Source organism: Scyliorhinus torazame, chromosome 7 (genome assembly GCF_047496885.1).
Source record: "Scyliorhinus torazame isolate Kashiwa2021f chromosome 7, sScyTor2.1, whole genome shotgun sequence".
In the NCBI taxonomy this organism is placed as follows: Eukaryota; Metazoa; Chordata; class Chondrichthyes; order Carcharhiniformes; family Scyliorhinidae; genus Scyliorhinus; species Scyliorhinus torazame.
In genome coordinates, this window is record NC_092713.1 from 1,965,914 (window position 1) to 1,985,550 (window position 19,637).

General features: G+C 58.9%; 1 protein-coding gene across 1 annotated transcript in view; it reads right to left on the reverse strand.

Moving 5' to 3' along the window:
* The window catches only part of col11a1a (collagen, type XI, alpha 1a), a 1,142,395-nt gene that overhangs the window by 189,445 nt on the left and 933,313 nt on the right, over window positions 1-19,637 (reverse strand).

Genomic DNA, 19,637 nt, shown 5'->3' on the forward strand with positions numbered 1-19,637 from the left:
TCTCAGACAGCGAGTTACCGATTCCCACCCTCTCAGACAGCGAGTTGCCGATTCCCACCACCCTCTCAGACAACGAGTTCCCGATTCGCACCCTCTCAGACAGCGAGTTCCCGATTCCCACCCTCTCAGACAGCGAGTTCCCGACTCCCAAACTCTCAGACAGCGAGTTTCCGATTCCCACCCTCTCAGACGGCGAGTTCCCGATTCCCACACTCTCAGACAGCGAGTTCCCGATTCGCTCCCTCTCAGACAGCGAGTTCCCAATTCCCACCCTCTCAGACAGCGAGTTCCCGATTCCCACCACCCTCTCAGACAGCGAGTTCCCGATTCCCACCCTCTCAGACAGCGAGTTCCCGATACTCACCACCCTCTCAGACAGCGAGTTCCCGATTCCCACCCTCTCAGACAGCGTGTTCCTTATTCCCACCCTCTCAGGCAGCGAGTTCCCTATTCCCACCCTCTCAGACAGCGAGTTCCCGATTCCCACCCTCTCAGACAGCGTGTTCCTGATTCCCTCCCTCTCAGAGAGCGAGTTCCCGATTCCCACCCTCTCAGACAGCGAGTTCCCGACTCCCACCCTCTCAGACTGCGAGTTCCTGATTCCCACCCTCTCAGACGGCGAGTTCCCGATTCCCACACTCTCAGACAGCGAGTTCCCGATTCGCTCCCTCTCAGACAGCGAGTTCCCGATTCCCACCCTCTCAGACAGCGAGTTCCCGATTCCGACCACCCTCTCAGACAGCGAGTTCCCGATACTCACCACCCTCTCAGACAGCGAGTTCCCGATTCCCACCCTCTCAGACAGCGAGTTCCCGATTCCCACCCTCTCAGACAGCGAGGTCCCGATTCCCACCCTCTCAGACAGCGAGTTCCCGATTCCCACTCTCTCAGACAGCAAGTTCGCGATTCCCACCACCCTCTCAGACAGCGAGTTCCCGATTCTCACCCTCTCAGACAGCGAGTTCCCGATTCCCACCCTCTCAGACAGCGAGTTCCCGATTCCGACCACCCTCTCAGACAGCGAGTTCCCGATACTCACCACCCTCTCAGACAGCGAGTTCCCGATTCCCACCCTCTCAGACAGCGAGTTCCCGATTCCCACCCTCTCAGACAGCGAGGTCCCGATTCCCACCCTCTCAGACAGCGAGTTCCCGATTCCCACTCTCTCAGACAGCAAGTTCGCGATTCCCACCACCCTCTCAGGCAGCGAGTTCCCGATTCCCACCCTCTCAGACAGCGAGTTCCCGATTCCCACCCTCTCAGACAGCGAGTTCCCAATTACCACACTCACAGACAGCGAGTTCCAGATTCCCACCCTCTCAGACAGCGAGTTCCCGATTCCCACCCTCTCAGACAGCGAGTTCCCAATTACCACCCTCACAGACAGCGAGTTCCAGATTCCCACCCTCTCAGACAGCGAGTTCCCGATTCCCACCCACTCACACAGCGAGATCCCGATTCCCACGCTCAGAGACAGCGAGTTCCCGATTCCCACCCTCTCAGACAGCGAGTTCCCGATTCCCACCCTCTCAGACAGCGAGTTCCTGGTTCCCACCACCCTCTCAGGCAGCGAATTCTCGATTCCCACCCTCTCAGACAGCGAGTTCCCGATTCCCACCCTCTCAGACAGCGAGTTCCCGATTCCCACCACCCTCTCAGACAGCGAGTTCCCGATTCCCACCCTCTGAGACAGCGAGTTCCCGATTCCCACCACCCTCTCAGACAGCGAGTTACAGATTCCCACACTCTCAGACAGCGTGTTCCTTATTCCCACCCTCTCAGGCAGCGAGTTCCCTATTCCCACCCTCTCAGACAGCGAGTTCCCGATTCCCACCCTCTCAGACAGCGTGTTCCTGATTCCCTCCCTCTCAGACAGCGAGTTCCCGATTCCCACCCTCTCAGACAGCGAGTTCCCGATTCCCAACCTCTCAGACAGCGAGTTCCCGATTCCCACCCTCTCAGACAGCGAGTTCCCTATTCCCACTCTCTCAGGCAGCGAGTTCCCGATTCCCACCCTCTCAGACAGCGAGTTACCGATTCCCACCCTCTCAGACAGCGAGTTCCCGATTCCGACCACCCTCTCAGACAGCGAGTTCCCGATACTCACCACCCTCTCAGACAGCGAGTTCCCGATTCCCACCCTCTCAGACAGCGAGTTCCCGATTCCCACCCTCTCAGACAGCGAGGTCCCGTTTCCCACCCTCTCAGACAGCGAGTTCCCGATTCCCACTCTCTCAGACAGCAAGTTCGCGATTCCCACCACCCTCTCAGACAGCGAGTTCCCGATTCTCACCCTCTCAGACAGCGAGTTCCCGATTCCCACCCTCTCAGACGGCGAGTTCCCGATTCCCACAATCACAGTCAGCGAGTTCCCGATTCCCACCCTCTCAGGCAGCGAGTTCCCGCTTCCCACCCTCTCAGACAGCGAGTTCCCGATTCCCACCCTCTCAGACAGCGAGTTCCCAATTACCACACTCACAGACAGCGAGTTCCAGATTCCCACCCTCTCAGACAGCGAGTTCCCGATTCCCACCCTCTCAGACAGCGAGTTCCCAATTACCACCCTCACAGACAGCGAGTTCCAGATTCCCACCCTCTCAGACAGCGAGTTCCCGATTCCCACCCACTCACACAGCGAGATCCCGATTCCCACGCTCAGAGACAGCGAGTTCCCGATTCCCACCCTCTCAGACAGCGAGTTCCCGATTCCCACCCTCTCAGACAGCGAGTTCCTGGTTCCCACCACCCTCTCAGGCAGCGAATTCTCGATTCCCACCCTCTCAGACAGCGAGTTCCCGATTCCCACCCTCTCAGACAGCGAGTTCCCGATTCCCACCACCCTCTCAGACAGCGAGTTCCCGATTCCCACCCTCTGAGACAGCGAGTTCCCGATTCCCACCACCCTCTCAGACAGCGAGTTACAGATTCCCACACTCTCAGACAGCGTGTTCCTTATTCCCACCCTCTCAGGCAGCGAGTTCCCTATTCCCACCCTCTCAGACAGCGAGTTCCCGATTCCCACCCTCTCAGACAGCGTGTTCCTGATTCCCTCCCTCTCAGAGAGCGAGTTCCCGATTCCCACCCTCTCAGACAGCGAGTTCCCGACTCCCACCCTCTCAGACTGCGAGTTCCTGATTCCCACCCTCTCAGACGGCGAGTTCCCGATTCCCACACTCTCAGACAGCGAGTTCCCGATTCGCTCCCTCTCAGACAGCGAGTTCCCGATTCCCACCCTCTCAGACAGCGAGTTCCCGATTCCGACCACCCTCTCAGACAGCGAGTTCCCGATACTCACCACCCTCTCAGACAGCGAGTTCCCGATTCCCACCCTCTCAGACAGCGAGTTCCCGATTCCCACCCTCTCAGACAGCGAGGTCCCGATTCCCACCCTCTCAGACAGCGAGTTCCCGATTCCCACTCTCTCAGACAGCAAGTTCGCGATTCCCACCACCCTCTCAGACAGCGAGTTCCCGATTCTCACCCTCTCAGACAGCGAGTTCCCGATTCCCACCCTCTCAGACAGCGAGTTCCCGATTCCGACCACCCTCTCAGACAGCGAGTTCCCGATACTCACCACCCTCTCAGACAGCGAGTTCCCGATTCCCACCCTCTCAGACAGCGAGTTCCCGATTCCCACCCTCTCAGACAGCGAGGTCCCGATTCCCACCCTCTCAGACAGCGAGTTCCCGATTCCCACTCTCTCAGACAGCAAGTTCGCGATTCCCACCACCCTCTCAGGCAGCGAGTTCCCGATTCCCACCCTCTCAGACAGCGAGTTCCCGATTCCCACCCTCTCAGACAGCGAGTTCCCAATTACCACACTCACAGACAGCGAGTTCCAGATTCCCACCCTCTCAGACAGCGAGTTCCCGATTCCCACCCTCTCAGACAGCGAGTTCCCAATTACCACCCTCACAGACAGCGAGTTCCAGATTCCCACCCTCTCAGACAGCGAGTTCCCGATTCCCACCCACTCACACAGCGAGATCCCGATTCCCACGCTCAGAGACAGCGAGTTCCCGATTCCCACCCTCTCAGACAGCGAGTTCCCGATTCCCACCCTCTCAGACAGCGAGTTCCTGGTTCCCACCACCCTCTCAGGCAGCGAATTCTCGATTCCCACCCTCTCAGACAGCGAGTTCCCGATTCCCACCCTCTCAGACAGCGAGTTCCCGATTCCCACCACCCTCTCAGACAGCGAGTTCCCGATTCCCACCCTCTGAGACAGCGAGTTCCCGATTCCCACCACCCTCTCAGACAGCGAGTTACAGATTCCCACACTCTCAGACAGCGTGTTCCTTATTCCCACCCTCTCAGGCAGCGAGTTCCCTATTCCCACCCTCTCAGACAGCGAGTTCCCGATTCCCACCCTCTCAGACAGCGTGTTCCTGATTCCCTCCCTCTCAGACAGCGAGTTCCCGATTCCCACCCTCTCAGACAGCGAGTTCCCGATTCCCAACCTCTCAGACAGCGAGTTCCCGATTCCCACCCTCTCAGACAGCGAGTTCCCTATTCCCACTCTCTCAGGCAGCGAGTTCCCGATTCCCACCCTCTCAGACAGCGAGTTACCGATTCCCACCCTCTCAGACAGCGAGTTCCCTATTCCCACCCTCTCAGACAGCGTGTTCCTTATTCCCACCCTCTCAGGCAGCGAGTTCCCTATTCCCACCCTCTCAGACAGCGTGTTCCTGATTCCCACCCTCTCAGACAGCGAGTTCCCGATTCCCACCCTCTCAGACAGCGAGTTCCCGATTACCACCCTCTCAGACAGCGAGTTCTCTATTCCCACCCTCTCAGGCAGCGAGTTCCAGATTCCCGCCCTCTCAGGCAGCGTGTTCCTGATTCCCACGCTCTCAGACAGCGAGTAACCGATTCCCACCCTCTCAGACAGCGAGTTCCCGATTCCCACCCTCTCAAACAGCCAGTTCCCGATTCCCACGCTCTCAGACAGCGAGTTACCGATTCCCACCCTCTCAGACAGCGAGTTGCCGATTCCCACCACCCTCTCAGACAACGAGTTCCCGATTCGCACCCTCTCAGACAGCGAGTTCCCGATTCCCACCCTCTCAGACAGCGAGTTCCCGACTCCCAAACTCTCAGACAGCGAGTTTCCGATTCCCACCCTCTCAGACGGCGAGTTCCCGATTCCCACACTCTCAGACAGCGAGTTCCCGATTCGCTCCCTCTCAGACAGCGAGTTCCCAATTCCCACCCTCTCAGACAGCGAGTTCCCGATTCCCACCACCCTCTCAGACAGCGAGTTCCCGATTCCCACCCTCTCAGACAGCGAGTTCCCGATACTCACCACCCTCTCAGACAGCGAGTTCCCGATTCCCACCCTCTCAGACAGCGAGGTCCCGATTCCCACCCTCTCAGACAGCGAGTTCCCGATTCCCACCCTCTCAGACAGCGAGTTCCCGATTCCCACCCTCTCAGACAGCGAGTTCCCGATTCCCACCCTCTCAGACAGCGAGTTCCCGATTCCCACCACCCTCTCAGACAGCGAGTTCCCCATTCCCACCCCCCTCTCAGACAGCGAGTTCCCGAAACTCACCACCCTCTCAGACAGCGAGTTCCCGATTTCCACTCTCTCAGACAGCAAGTTCCCGATTCCCACCATCCTCTCAGACAGCGAGTTCCCGATTCCCACCCTCTCAGACAGCGAGTTCCCGATTCCCACCCTCTCAGACAGCGAGTTCCCGATTCCCACCACCCTCTCAGACAGCGAGTTCCCGATTCTCACCCTCTCAGACAGCGAGTTCCCGATTCCCACCCTCTCAGGCAGCGAGTTCCCGATTCCCACCCTCTCAGAGAGCGAGTCCCGATTCCCACCCTATCAGACAGCGAGTTCCCGATTCCCACCCTCTCAGACAGCGAGTTCCCGATTCCCACCCTTTCAGACAGCGAGTTCCCGATTCCCACCCTCTCAGACAGCGCGTTCCCGATTTCCACCATCTCAGACAGTGAGTTCCTGATTCCCACCCTCTCAGACAGCGAGATCCCGATTCCCACGCTCAGAGACAGCGAGTTCCTGATTCCCACCCTCTCAGACAGCGAGTTCCTGATTCCCACCCTCTCAGACAGCGAGATCCCGATTCCCACGCTCAGAGACAGCGAGTTCCCGATTCCCACCCTCTCAGACAGCGAGTTCCCAATTCCCACCCGCTCAGACAGCGAGTTCCCGATTCCCACCCTCTCAGACAGCGAGTTCCCGATTCCCACCCTCTCAGACAGCGAGTTCCCGATTCCCACCCGCTGAGACAGCGAGTTCCCGATTCCCACCCTCTCAGAGAGCGAGTTCCCGATTCCCACCCGCTGAGACAGCAAATTCCCGATTCCCAACCTCTCAGACAGCGAGTTCCCGATTCCCATCCTCTCAGACAGCGAGTTCCCGATTCCCACCCTCTCAGACAGCGAGTTCCCGATTCCCACCCTCTCAGACAGCGAGTTCCCGGTTCCCACCACCCTCTCAGGCAGCGAATTCCCGATTCCCACCCTCTCAGACAGCGAGTTCCCGATTCCCACCCTCTCAGACAGCGAGTTCCCGATTCCCACCACCCTCTCAGACAGCGAGTTCCCGATTCCCACCTTCTCAGACAGCGCGTTCCCGATTCCCAAACTCTCAGACAGCGCGTTCCCGATTCCCACCCTCTCAGACAGCGAGTTCCCGATTCCCACCCTCTCAGACAGCCAGTTCCCGATTCCCACGCTCTCAGACAGCGAGTTACCGATTCCCACTCTCTCAGACAGCGAGTTGCCGATTCCCACCACCCTCTCAGACAGCGAGTTCCCGATTCGCACCCTCTCAGACAGCGAGTTCCCGATTCCCACCCTCTCAGACAGCGAGTCCCGATTCCCACCCTATCAGACAGCGAGTTCCCGATTCCCACCCTCTCAGACAGCGAGTTCCCGATTCCCACCCTCTCAGACAGCGAGTTCCCGATTCCCACCCTCTCAGACAGCGAGTTCCCGATTCCCACCACGCTCTCAGACAGCGAGTTCCCGATTCCCACCCTCTCAGACAGCGAGATCCCGATTCCCACGCTCAGAGACAGCGAGTTCCTGATTCCCACCCTCTCAGACAGCGAGTTCCTGATTCCCACCCTCTCAGACAGCGAGATCCCGATTCCCACGATCAGAGACAGCGAGTTCCCGATTCCCACCCTCTCAGACAGCGAGTTCCCGATTCCCACCCGCTGAGAAAGCGAGTTCCCGATTCCCACCCTCTCAGACAGCGCGTTCCCGATTCCCACCCTCTCAGACAGCGAGTTCCCGATTCCCACCCGCTCAGACAGCGAGTTCCCGATTCCCACCCTCTCAGACAGCGAGTTCCCGATTCCCACCCTCTCAGACAGCGAGTTCCCGATTCCCACCCGCTGAGACAGAGAGTTCCCGATTCCCACCCTCTCAGAGAGCGAGTTCCCGATTCCCACCCGCTGAGACAGCAAATTCCCGATTCCCAACCTCTCAGACAGCGTGTTCCCGATTCCCATCCTCTCAGACAGCGAGTTCCCGATTCCCACCCTCTCAGACAGCGAGTTCCCGATTCCCACCCTCTCAGACAGCGCGTTCCCGATTCCCAAACTCTCAGACAGCGCGTTCCCGATTCCCACCCTCTCAGACAGCCAGTTCCCGATTCCCACCCTCTCAGACAGCGCGTTCCCGATTCCCACCCTCTCAGACGGCGAGTTCCCGATTCCCACACTCTCAGACAGCGAGTTCCCGATTCCCACCCTCTCAGACAGCGAGTTCCCGATTCCCACCACCCTCTCAGACAGCGAGTTCCCGATTCTCACCCTCTCAGACAGCGAGTTCCCGATTCCCACCCTCTCATGCAGCGAGTTCCCGATTCCCACCCTCTCAGAGAGCGAGTCCCGATTCCCACCCTATCAGACAGCGAGTTCCCGATTCCCACCCTCTCAGACAGCGAGTTCCCGATTCCCACCCTTTCAGACAGCGAGTTCCCGATTCCCACCCTCTCAGACAGCGCGTTCCCGATTTCCACCATCTCAGACAGTGAGTTCCTGATTCCCACCCTCTCAGACAGCGAGTTCCCGATTCCCACCCTCTCAGACAGCGAGTTCCCGATTCCCACCACCCTCTCAGACAGCGAGTTCCCGATTCCCACCCTCTGAGACAGCGAGTTCCCGATTCCCACCACCCTCTCAGACAGCGAGTTACAGATTCCCACACTCTCAGACAGCGTGTTCCTTATTCCCACCCTCTCAGGCAGCGAGTTCCCTATTCCCACCCTCTCAGACAGCGAGTTCCCGATTCCCACCCTCTCAGACAGCGTGTTCCTGATTCCCTCCCTCTCAGACAGCGAGTTCCCGATTCCCACCCTCTCAGACAGCGAGTTCCCGATTCCCAACCTCTCAGACAGCGAGTTCCCGATTCCCACCCTCTCAGACAGCGAGTTCCCTATTCCCACTCTCTCAGGCAGCGAGTTCCCGATTCCCACCCTCTCAGACAGCGAGTTACCGATTCCCACCCTCTCAGACAGCGAGTTCCCTATTCCCACCCTCTCAGACAGCGTGTTCCTTATTCCCACCCTCTCAGGCAGCGAGTTCCCTATTCCCACCCTCTCAGACAGCGTGTTCCTGATTCCCACCCTCTCAGACAGCGAGTTCCCGATTCCCACCCTCTCAGACAGCGAGTTCCCGATTACCACCCTCTCAGACAGCGAGTTCTCTATTCCCACCCTCTCAGGCAGCGAGTTCCAGATTCCCGCCCTCTCAGGCAGCGTGTTCCTGATTCCCACGCTCTCAGACAGCGAGTAACCGATTCCCACCCTCTCAGACAGCGAGTTCCCGATTCCCACCCTCTCAAACAGCCAGTTCCCGATTCCCACGCTCTCAGACAGCGAGTTACCGATTCCCACCCTCTCAGACAGCGAGTTGCCGATTCCCACCACCCTCTCAGACAACGAGTTCCCGATTCGCACCCTCTCAGACAGCGAGTTCCCGATTCCCACCCTCTCAGACAGCGAGTTCCCGACTCCCAAACTCTCAGACAGCGAGTTTCCGATTCCCACCCTCTCAGACGGCGAGTTCCCGATTCCCACACTCTCAGACAGCGAGTTCCCGATTCGCTCCCTCTCAGACAGCGAGTTCCCAATTCCCACCCTCTCAGACAGCGAGTTCCCGATTCCCACCACCCTCTCAGACAGCGAGTTCCCGATTCCCACCCTCTCAGACAGCGAGTTCCCGATACTCACCACCCTCTCAGACAGCGAGTTCCCGATTCCCACCCTCTCAGACAGCGAGGTCCCGATTCCCACCCTCTCAGACAGCGAGTTCCCGATTCCCACCCTCTCAGACAGCGAGTTCCCGATTCCCACCCTCTCAGACAGCGAGTTCCCGATTCCCACCCTCTCAGACAGCGAGTTCCCGATTCCCACCACCCTCTCAGACAGCGAGTTCCCCATTCCCACCCCCCTCTCAGACAGCGAGTTCCCGAAACTCACCACCCTCTCAGACAGCGAGTTCCCGATTTCCACTCTCTCAGACAGCAAGTTCCCGATTCCCACCATCCTCTCAGACAGCGAGTTCCCGATTCCCACCCTCTCAGACAGCGAGTTCCCGATTCCCACCCTCTCAGACAGCGAGTTCCCGATTCCCACCACCCTCTCAGACAGCGAGTTCCCGATTCTCACCCTCTCAGACAGCGAGTTCCCGATTCCCACCCTCTCAGGCAGCGAGTTCCCGATTCCCACCCTCTCAGAGAGCGAGTCCCGATTCCCACCCTATCAGACAGCGAGTTCCCGATTCCCACCCTCTCAGACAGCGAGTTCCCGATTCCCACCCTTTCAGACAGCGAGTTCCCGATTCCCACCCTCTCAGACAGCGCGTTCCCGATTTCCACCATCTCAGACAGTGAGTTCCTGATTCCCACCCTCTCAGACAGCGAGATCCCGATTCCCACGCTCAGAGACAGCGAGTTCCTGATTCCCACCCTCTCAGACAGCGAGTTCCTGATTCCCACCCTCTCAGACAGCGAGATCCCGATTCCCACGCTCAGAGACAGCGAGTTCCCGATTCCCACCCTCTCAGACAGCGAGTTCCCAATTCCCACCCGCTCAGACAGCGAGTTCCCGATTCCCACCCTCTCAGACAGCGAGTTCCCGATTCCCACCCTCTCAGACAGCGAGTTCCCGATTCCCACCCGCTGAGACAGCGAGTTCCCGATTCCCACCCTCTCAGAGAGCGAGTTCCCGATTCCCACCCGCTGAGACAGCAAATTCCCGATTCCCAACCTCTCAGACAGCGAGTTCCCGATTCCCATCCTCTCAGACAGCGAGTTCCCGATTCCCACCCTCTCAGACAGCGAGTTCCCGATTCCCACCCTCTCAGACAGCGAGTTCCCGGTTCCCACCACCCTCTCAGGCAGCGAATTCCCGATTCCCACCCTCTCAGACAGCGAGTTCCCGATTCCCACCCTCTCAGACAGCGAGTTCCCGATTCCCACCACCCTCTCAGACAGCGAGTTCCCGATTCCCACCTTCTCAGACAGCGCGTTCCCGATTCCCAAACTCTCAGACAGCGCGTTCCCGATTCCCACCCTCTCAGACAGCGAGTTCCCGATTCCCACCCTCTCAGACAGCCAGTTCCCGATTCCCACGCTCTCAGACAGCGAGTTACCGATTCCCACTCTCTCAGACAGCGAGTTGCCGATTCCCACCACCCTCTCAGACAGCGAGTTCCCGATTCGCACCCTCTCAGACAGCGAGTTCCCGATTCCCACCCTCTCAGACAGCGAGTCCCGATTCCCACCCTATCAGACAGCGAGTTCCCGATTCCCACCCTCTCAGACAGCGAGTTCCCGATTCCCACCCTCTCAGACAGCGAGTTCCCGATTCCCACCCTCTCAGACAGCGAGTTCCCGATTCCCACCACGCTCTCAGACAGCGAGTTCCCGATTCCCACCCTCTCAGACAGCGAGATCCCGATTCCCACGCTCAGAGACAGCGAGTTCCTGATTCCCACCCTCTCAGACAGCGAGTTCCTGATTCCCACCCTCTCAGACAGCGAGATCCCGATTCCCACGATCAGAGACAGCGAGTTCCCGATTCCCACCCTCTCAGACAGCGAGTTCCCGATTCCCACCCGCTGAGAAAGCGAGTTCCCGATTCCCACCCTCTCAGACAGCGCGTTCCCGATTCCCACCCTCTCAGACAGCGAGTTCCCGATTCCCACCCGCTCAGACAGCGAGTTCCCGATTCCCACCCTCTCAGACAGCGAGTTCCCGATTCCCACCCTCTCAGACAGCGAGTTCCCGATTCCCACCCGCTGAGACAGAGAGTTCCCGATTCCCACCCTCTCAGAGAGCGAGTTCCCGATTCCCACCCGCTGAGACAGCAAATTCCCGATTCCCAACCTCTCAGACAGCGTGTTCCCGATTCCCATCCTCTCAGACAGCGAGTTCCCGATTCCCACCCTCTCAGACAGCGAGTTCCCGATTCCCACCCTCTCAGACAGCGCGTTCCCGATTCCCAAACTCTCAGACAGCGCGTTCCCGATTCCCACCCTCTCAGACAGCCAGTTCCCGATTCCCACCCTCTCAGACAGCGCGTTCCCGATTCCCACCCTCTCAGACGGCGAGTTCCCGATTCCCACACTCTCAGACAGCGAGTTCCCGATTCCCACCCTCTCAGACAGCGAGTTCCCGATTCCCACCACCCTCTCAGACAGCGAGTTCCCGATTCTCACCCTCTCAGACAGCGAGTTCCCGATTCCCACCCTCTCATGCAGCGAGTTCCCGATTCCCACCCTCTCAGAGAGCGAGTCCCGATTCCCACCCTATCAGACAGCGAGTTCCCGATTCCCACCCTCTCAGACAGCGAGTTCCCGATTCCCACCCTTTCAGACAGCGAGTTCCCGATTCCCACCCTCTCAGACAGCGCGTTCCCGATTTCCACCATCTCAGACAGTGAGTTCCTGATTCCCACCCTCTCAGACAGCGAGATCCCGATTCCCACGCTCAGAGACAGCGAGTTCCTGATTCCCACCCTCTCAGACAGCGAGTTCCTGATTCCCACCCTCTCAGACAGCGAGATCCCGATTCCCACGCTCAGAGACAGCGAGTTCCCGATTCCCACCCTCTCAGACAGCGAGTTCCCGATTCCCACCCTCTCAGACAGCGAGTTCCCGATTCCCACCCGCTGAGAAAGCGAGTTCCGGATTCCCACCCTCTCAGACAGCGAGTTCCGGATTCCCACCCTCTCAGACAGCGAGTTCCCAATTCCCACCCGCTCAGACAGCGAGTTCCCGATTCCCACCCTCTCAGACAGCGAGTTCCCGATTCCCACCCGCTGAGACAGCGAGTTCCCGATTCCCACCCTCTCAGAGAGCGAGTTCCCGATTCCCACCCGCTGAGACAGCAAATTCCCGATTCCCAACCTCTCAGACAGCGAGTTCCCGATTCCCATCCTCTCAGACAGCGAGTTCCCGATTCCCACCCTCTCAGACAGCGAGTTCCCGATTCCCACTCTCTCAGACAGCAAGTTCGCGATTCCCACCACCCTCTCAGACAGCGAGTTCCCGATTCTCACCCTCTCAGACAGCGAGTTCCCGATTCCCACCCTCTCAGACAGCGAGTTCCCGATTCCGACCACCCTCTCAGACAGCGAGTTCCCGATACTCACCACCCTCTCAGACAGCGAGTTCCCGATTCCCACCCTCTCAGACAGCGAGTTCCCGATTCCCACCCTCTCAGACAGCGAGGTCCCGATTCCCACCCTCTCAGACAGCGAGTTCCCGATTCCCACTCTCTCAGACAGCAAGTTCGCGATTCCCACCACCCTCTCAGGCAGCGAGTTCCCGATTCCCACCCTCTCAGACAGCGAGTTCCCGATTCCCACCCTCTCAGACAGCGAGTTCCCAATTACCACACTCACAGACAGCGAGTTCCAGATTCCCACCCTCTCAGACAGCGAGTTCCCGATTCCCACCCTCTCAGACAGCGAGTTCCCAATTACCACCCTCACAGACAGCGAGTTCCAGATTCCCACCCTCTCAGACAGCGAGTTCCCGATTCCCACCCACTCACACAGCGAGATCCCGATTCCCACGCTCAGAGACAGCGAGTTCCCGATTCCCACCCTCTCAGACAGCGAGTTCCCGATTCCCACCCTCTCAGACAGCGAGTTCCTGGTTCCCACCACCCTCTCAGGCAGCGAATTCTCGATTCCCACCCTCTCAGACAGCGAGTTCCCGATTCCCACCCTCTCAGACAGCGAGTTCCCGATTCCCACCACCCTCTCAGACAGCGAGTTCCCGATTCCCACCCTCTGAGACAGCGAGTTCCCGATTCCCACCACCCTCTCAGACAGCGAGTTACAGATTCCCACACTCTCAGACAGCGTGTTCCTTATTCCCACCCTCTCAGGCAGCGAGTTCCCTATTCCCACCCTCTCAGACAGCGAGTTCCCGATTCCCACCCTCTCAGACAGCGTGTTCCTGATTCCCTCCCTCTCAGACAGCGAGTTCCCGATTCCCACCCTCTCAGACAGCGAGTTCCCGATTCCCAACCTCTCAGACAGCGAGTTCCCGATTCCCACCCTCTCAGACAGCGAGTTCCCTATTCCCACTCTCTCAGGCAGCGAGTTCCCGATTCCCACCCTCTCAGACAGCGAGTTACCGATTCCCACCCTCTCAGACAGCGAGTTCCCTATTCCCACCCTCTCAGACAGCGTGTTCCTTATTCCCACCCTCTCAGGCAGCGAGTTCCCTATTCCCACCCTCTCAGACAGCGTGTTCCTGATTCCCACCCTCTCAGACAGCGAGTTCCCGATTCCCACCCTCTCAGACAGCGAGTTCCCGATTACCACCCTCTCAGACAGCGAGTTCTCTATTCCCACCCTCTCAGGCAGCGAGTTCCAGATTCCCGCCCTCTCAGGCAGCGTGTTCCTGATTCCCACGCTCTCAGACAGCGAGTAACCGATTCCCACCCTCTCAGACAGCGAGTTCCCGATTCCCACCCTCTCAAACAGCCAGTTCCCGATTCCCACGCTCTCAGACAGCGAGTTACCGATTCCCACCCTCTCAGACAGCGAGTTGCCGATTCCCACCACCCTCTCAGACAACGAGTTCCCGATTCGCACCCTCTCAGACAGCGAGTTCCCGATTCCCACCCTCTCAGACAGCGAGTTCCCGACTCCCAAACTCTCAGACAGCGAGTTTCCGATTCCCACCCTCTCAGACGGCGAGTTCCCGATTCCCACACTCTCAGACAGCGAGTTCCCGATTCGCTCCCTCTCAGACAGCGAGTTCCCAATTCCCACCCTCTCAGACAGCGAGTTCCCGATTCCCACCACCCTCTCAGACAGCGAGTTCCCGATTCCCACCCTCTCAGACAGCGAGTTCCCGATACTCACCACCCTCTCAGACAGCGAGTTCCCGATTCCCACCCTCTCAGACAGCGAGGTCCCGATTCCCACCCTCTCAGACAGCGAGTTCCCGATTCCCACCCTCTCAGACAGCGAGTTCCCGATTCCCACCCTCTCAGACAGCGAGTTCCCGATTCCCACCCTCTCAGACAGCGAGTTCCCGATTCCCACCACCCTCTCAGACAGCGAGTTCCCCATTCCCACCCCCCTCTCAGACAGCGAGTTCCCGAAACTCACCACCCTCTCAGACAGCGAGTTCCCGATTTCCACTCTCTCAGACAGCAAGTTCCCGATTCCCACCATCCTCTCAGACAGCGAGTTCCCGATTCCCACCCTCTCAGACAGCGAGTTCCCGATTCCCACCCTCTCAGACAGCGAGTTCCCGATTCCCACCACCCTCTCAGACAGCGAGTTCCCGATTCTCACCCTCTCAGACAGCGAGTTCCCGATTCCCACCCTCTCAGGCAGCGAGTTCCCGATTCCCACCCTCTCAGAGAGCGAGTCCCGATTCCCACCCTATCAGACAGCGAGTTCCCGATTCCCACCCTCTCAGACAGCGAGTTCCCGATTCCCACCCTTTCAGACAGCGAGTTCCCGATTCCCACCCTCTCAGACAGCGCGTTCCCGATTTCCACCATCTCAGACAGTGAGTTCCTGATTCCCACCCTCTCAGACAGCGAGATCCCGATTCCCACGCTCAGAGACAGCGAGTTCCTGATTCCCACCCTCTCAGACAGCGAGTTCCTGATTCCCACCCTCTCAGACAGCGAGATCCCGATTCCCACGCTCAGAGACAGCGAGTTCCCGATTCCCACCCTCTCAGACAGCGAGTTCCCAATTCCCACCCGCTCAGACAGCGAGTTCCCGATTCCCACCCTCTCAGACAGCGAGTTCCCGATTCCCACCCTCTCAGACAGCGAGTTCCCGATTCCCACCCGCTGAGACAGCGAGTTCCCGATTCCCACCCTCTCAGAGAGCGAGTTCCCGATTCCCACCCGCTGAGACAGCAAATTCCCGATTCCCAACCTCTCAGACAGCGAGTTCCCGATTCCCATCCTCTCAGACAGCGAGTTCCCGATTCCCACCCTCTCAGACAGCGAGTTCCCGATTCCCACCCTCTCAGACAGCGAGTTCCCGGTTCCCACCACCCTCTCAGGCAGCGAATTCCCGATTCCCACCCTCTCAGACAGCGAGTTCCCGATTCCCACCCTCTCAGACAGCGAGTTCCCGATTCCCACCACCCTCTCAGACAGCGAGTTCCCGATTCCCACCTTCTCAGACAGCGCGTTCCCGATTCCCAAACTCTCAGACAGCGCGTTCCCGATTCCCACCCTCTCAGACAGCGAGTTCCCGATTCCCACCCTCTCAGACAGCCAGTTCCCGATTCCCACGCTCTCAGACAGCGAGTTACCGATTCCCACTCTCTCAGACAGCGAGTTGCCGATTCCCACCACCCTCTCAGACAGCGAGTTCCCGATTCGCACCCTCTCAGACAGCGAGTTCCCGATTCCCACCCTCTCAGACAGCGAGTCCCGATTCCCACCCTATCAGACAGCGAGTTCCCGATTCCCACCCTCTCAGACAGCGAGTTCCCGATTCCCACCCTCTCAGACAGCGAGTTCCCGATTCCCACCCTCTCAGACAGCGAGTTCCCGATTCCCACCACGCTCTCAGACAGCGAGTTCCCGATTCCCACCCTCTCAGACAGCGAGATCCCGATTCCCACGCTCAGAGACAGCGAGTTCCTGATTCCCACCCTCTCAGACAGCGAGTTCCTGATTCCCACCCTCTCAGACAGCGAGATCCCGATTCCCACGATCAGAGACAGCGAGTTCCCGATTCCCACCCTCTCAGACAGCGAGTTCCCGATTCCCACCCGCTGAGAAAGCGAGTTCCCGATTCCCACCCTCTCAGACAGCGCGTTCCCGATTCCCACCCTCTCAGACAGCGAGTTCCCGATTCCCACCCGCTCAGACAGCGAGTTCCCGATTCCCACCCTCTCAGACAGCGAGTTCCCGATTCCCACCCTCTCAGACAGCGAGTTCCCGATTCCCACCCGCTGAGACAGAGAGTTCCCGATTCCCACCCTCTCAGAGAGCGAGTTCCCGATTCCCACCCGCTGAGACAGCAAATTCCCGATTCCCAACCTCTCAGACAGCGTGTTCCCGATTCCCATCCTCTCAGACAGCGAGTTCCCGATTCCCACCCTCTCAGACAGCGAGTTCCCGATTCCCACCCTCTCAGACAGCGCGTTCCCGATTCCCAAACTCTCAGACAGCGCGTTCCCGATTCCCACCCTCTCAGACAGCCAGTTCCCGATTCCCACCCTCTCAGACAGCGCGTTCCCGATTCCCACCCTCTCAGACGGCGAGTTCCCGATTCCCACACTCTCAGACAGCGAGTTCCCGATTCCCACCCTCTCAGACAGCGAGTTCCCGATTCCCACCACCCTCTCAGACAGCGAGTTCCCGATTCTCACCCTCTCAGACAGCGAGTTCCCGATTCCCACCCTCTCATGCAGCGAGTTCCCGATTCCCACCCTCTCAGAGAGCGAGTCCCGATTCCCACCCTATCAGACAGCGAGTTCCCGATTCCCACCCTCTCAGACAGCGAGTTCCCGATTCCCACCCTTTCAGACAGCGAGTTCCCGATTCCCACCCTCTCAGACAGCGCGTTCCCGATTTCCACCATCTCAGACAGTGAGTTCCTGATTCCCACCCTCTCAGACAGCGAGATCCCGATTCCCACGCTCAGAGACAGCGAGTTCCTGATTCCCACCCTCTCAGACAGCGAGTTCCTGATTCCCACCCTCTCAGACAGCGAGATCCCGATTCCCACGCTCAGAGACAGCGAGTTCCCGATTCCCACCCTCTCAGACAGCGAGTTCCCGATTCCCACCCTCTCAGACAGCGAGTTCCCGATTCCCACCCGCTGAGAAAGCGAGTTCCGGATTCCCACCCTCTCAGACAGCGAGTTCCGGATTCCCACCCTCTCAGACAGCGAGTTCCCAATTCCCACCCGCTCAGACAGCGAGTTCCCGATTCCCACCCTCTCAGACAGCGAGTTCCCGATTCCCACCCGCTGAGACAGCGAGTTCCCGATTCCCACCCTCTCAGAGAGCGAGTTCCCGATTCCCACCCGCTGAGACAGCAAATTCCCGATTCCCAACCTCTCAGACAGCGAGTTCCCGATTCCCATCCTCTCAGACAGCGAGTTCCCGATTCCCACCCTCTCAGACAGCGAGTTCCCGATTCCCACCCTCTCAGACAGCGAGTTCCCGGTTCCCACCACCCTCTCAGGCAGCGAATTCCCGATTCCCACCCTCTCAGACAGCGAGTTCCCGATTCCCACCCTCTCAGACAGCGAGTTCCCGATTCCCACCACCCTCTCAGACAGCGAGTTCCCGATTCCCACCTTCTCAGACAGCGCGTTCCCGATTCCCAAACTCTCAGACAGCGCGTTCCCGATTCCCACCCTCTCAGACAGCGAGTTCCCGATTCCCACCCTCTCAGACAGCCAGTTCCCGATTCCCACGCTCTCAGACAGCGAGTTACCGATTCCCACTCTCTCAGACAGCGAGTTGCCGATTCCCACCACCCTCTCAGACAGCGAGTTCCCGATTCGCACCATCTCAGACAGCGAGTTCCCGATTCCCACCCTATCAGACAGCGAGTTCCCGATTCCCACCCTCTCAGACAGCGAGTTCCCGATTCCCACCCTCTCAGACAGCGAGTTCCCGATTCCCACCCTCTCAGACAGCGAGTTCCCGATTCCCACCACGCTCTCAGACAGCGAGTTCCCGATTCCCACCCTCTCAGACAGCGAGATCCCGATTCCCACGCTCAGAGACAGCGAGTTCCTGATTCCCACCCTCTCAGACAGCGAGTTCCTGATTCCCACCCTCTCAGACAGCGAGATCCCGATTCCCACGATCAGAGACAGCGAGTTCCCGATTCCCACCCTCTCAGACAGCGAGTTCCCGATTCCCACCCTCTCAGACAGCGAGTTCCCGATTCCCACCCGCTGAGAAAGCGAGTTCCCGATTCCCACCCTCTCAGACAGCGAGTTCCGGATTCCCACCCTCTCAGACAGCGAGTTCCCGATTCCCACCCGCTCAGACAGCGAGTTCCCGATTCCCACCCTCTCAGACAGCGAGTTCCCGATTCCCACCCTCTCAGACAGCGAGTTCCCGATTCCCACCCGCTGAGACAGCGAGTTCCCGATTCCCACCCTCTCAGAGAGCGAGTTCCCGATTCCCACCCGCTGAGACAGCAAATTCCCGATTCCCAACCTCTCAGACAGCGTGTTCCCGATTCCCATCCTCTCAGACAGCGAGTTCCCGATTCCCACCCTCTCAGACAGCGAGTTCCCGATTCCCACCCTCTCAGACAGCGCGTTCCCGATTCCCAAACTCTCAGACAGCGCGTTCCCGATTCCCACCCTCTCAGACAGCGAGTTCCCGATTCCCACCCTCTCAGACAGCCAGTTCCCGATTCCCACGCTCTCAGACAGCGAGTTGCCGATTCCCACCACCCTCTCAGACAGCGAGTTCCCGATTCGCACCCTCTCAGACAGCGAGTTCCCGATTCCCACCTTCTCAGACAGCGCGTTCCCGATTCCCAAACTCTCAGACAGCGCGTTCCCGATTCCCACCCTCTCAGACAGCGAGTTCCCGATTCCCACCCTCTCAGACAGCCAGTTCCCGATTCCCACGCTCTCAGACAGCGAGTTGCCGATTCCCACCACCCTCTCAGACAACGAGTTCCCGATTCGCACCCTCTCAGACAGCGAGTTCCCGATTCCCACCCTCTCAGACAGCGAGTTCCCGACTCCCACCCTCTCAGACAGCGAGTTTCCGATTCCCACCCTCTCAGACGGCGAGTTCCCGATTCCCACACTCTCAGACAGCGAGTTCCCGATTCGCTCCCTCTCAGACAGCGAGTTCCCGATTCCCACCACCCACTCAGACAGCGAGTTCCCGATACTCACCACCCTCTCAGACAGCGAGTTCCCGATTCCCACCCTCTCAGACAGCGAGGTCCCGATTCCCACCCTCTCAGACAGCGAGTTCCCGATTCCCACCCCCTCAGACAGCGAGTTCCCGATTCCCACCACCCTCTCAGACAGCGAGTTCCCGATTCCCACCACCAGCTCAGACAGCGAGTTCCCCATTCCCACCCCCCTCTCAGACAGCGAGTTCCCGAAACTCACCACCCTCTCAGACAGCGAGTTCCCGATTTCCACTCTCTCA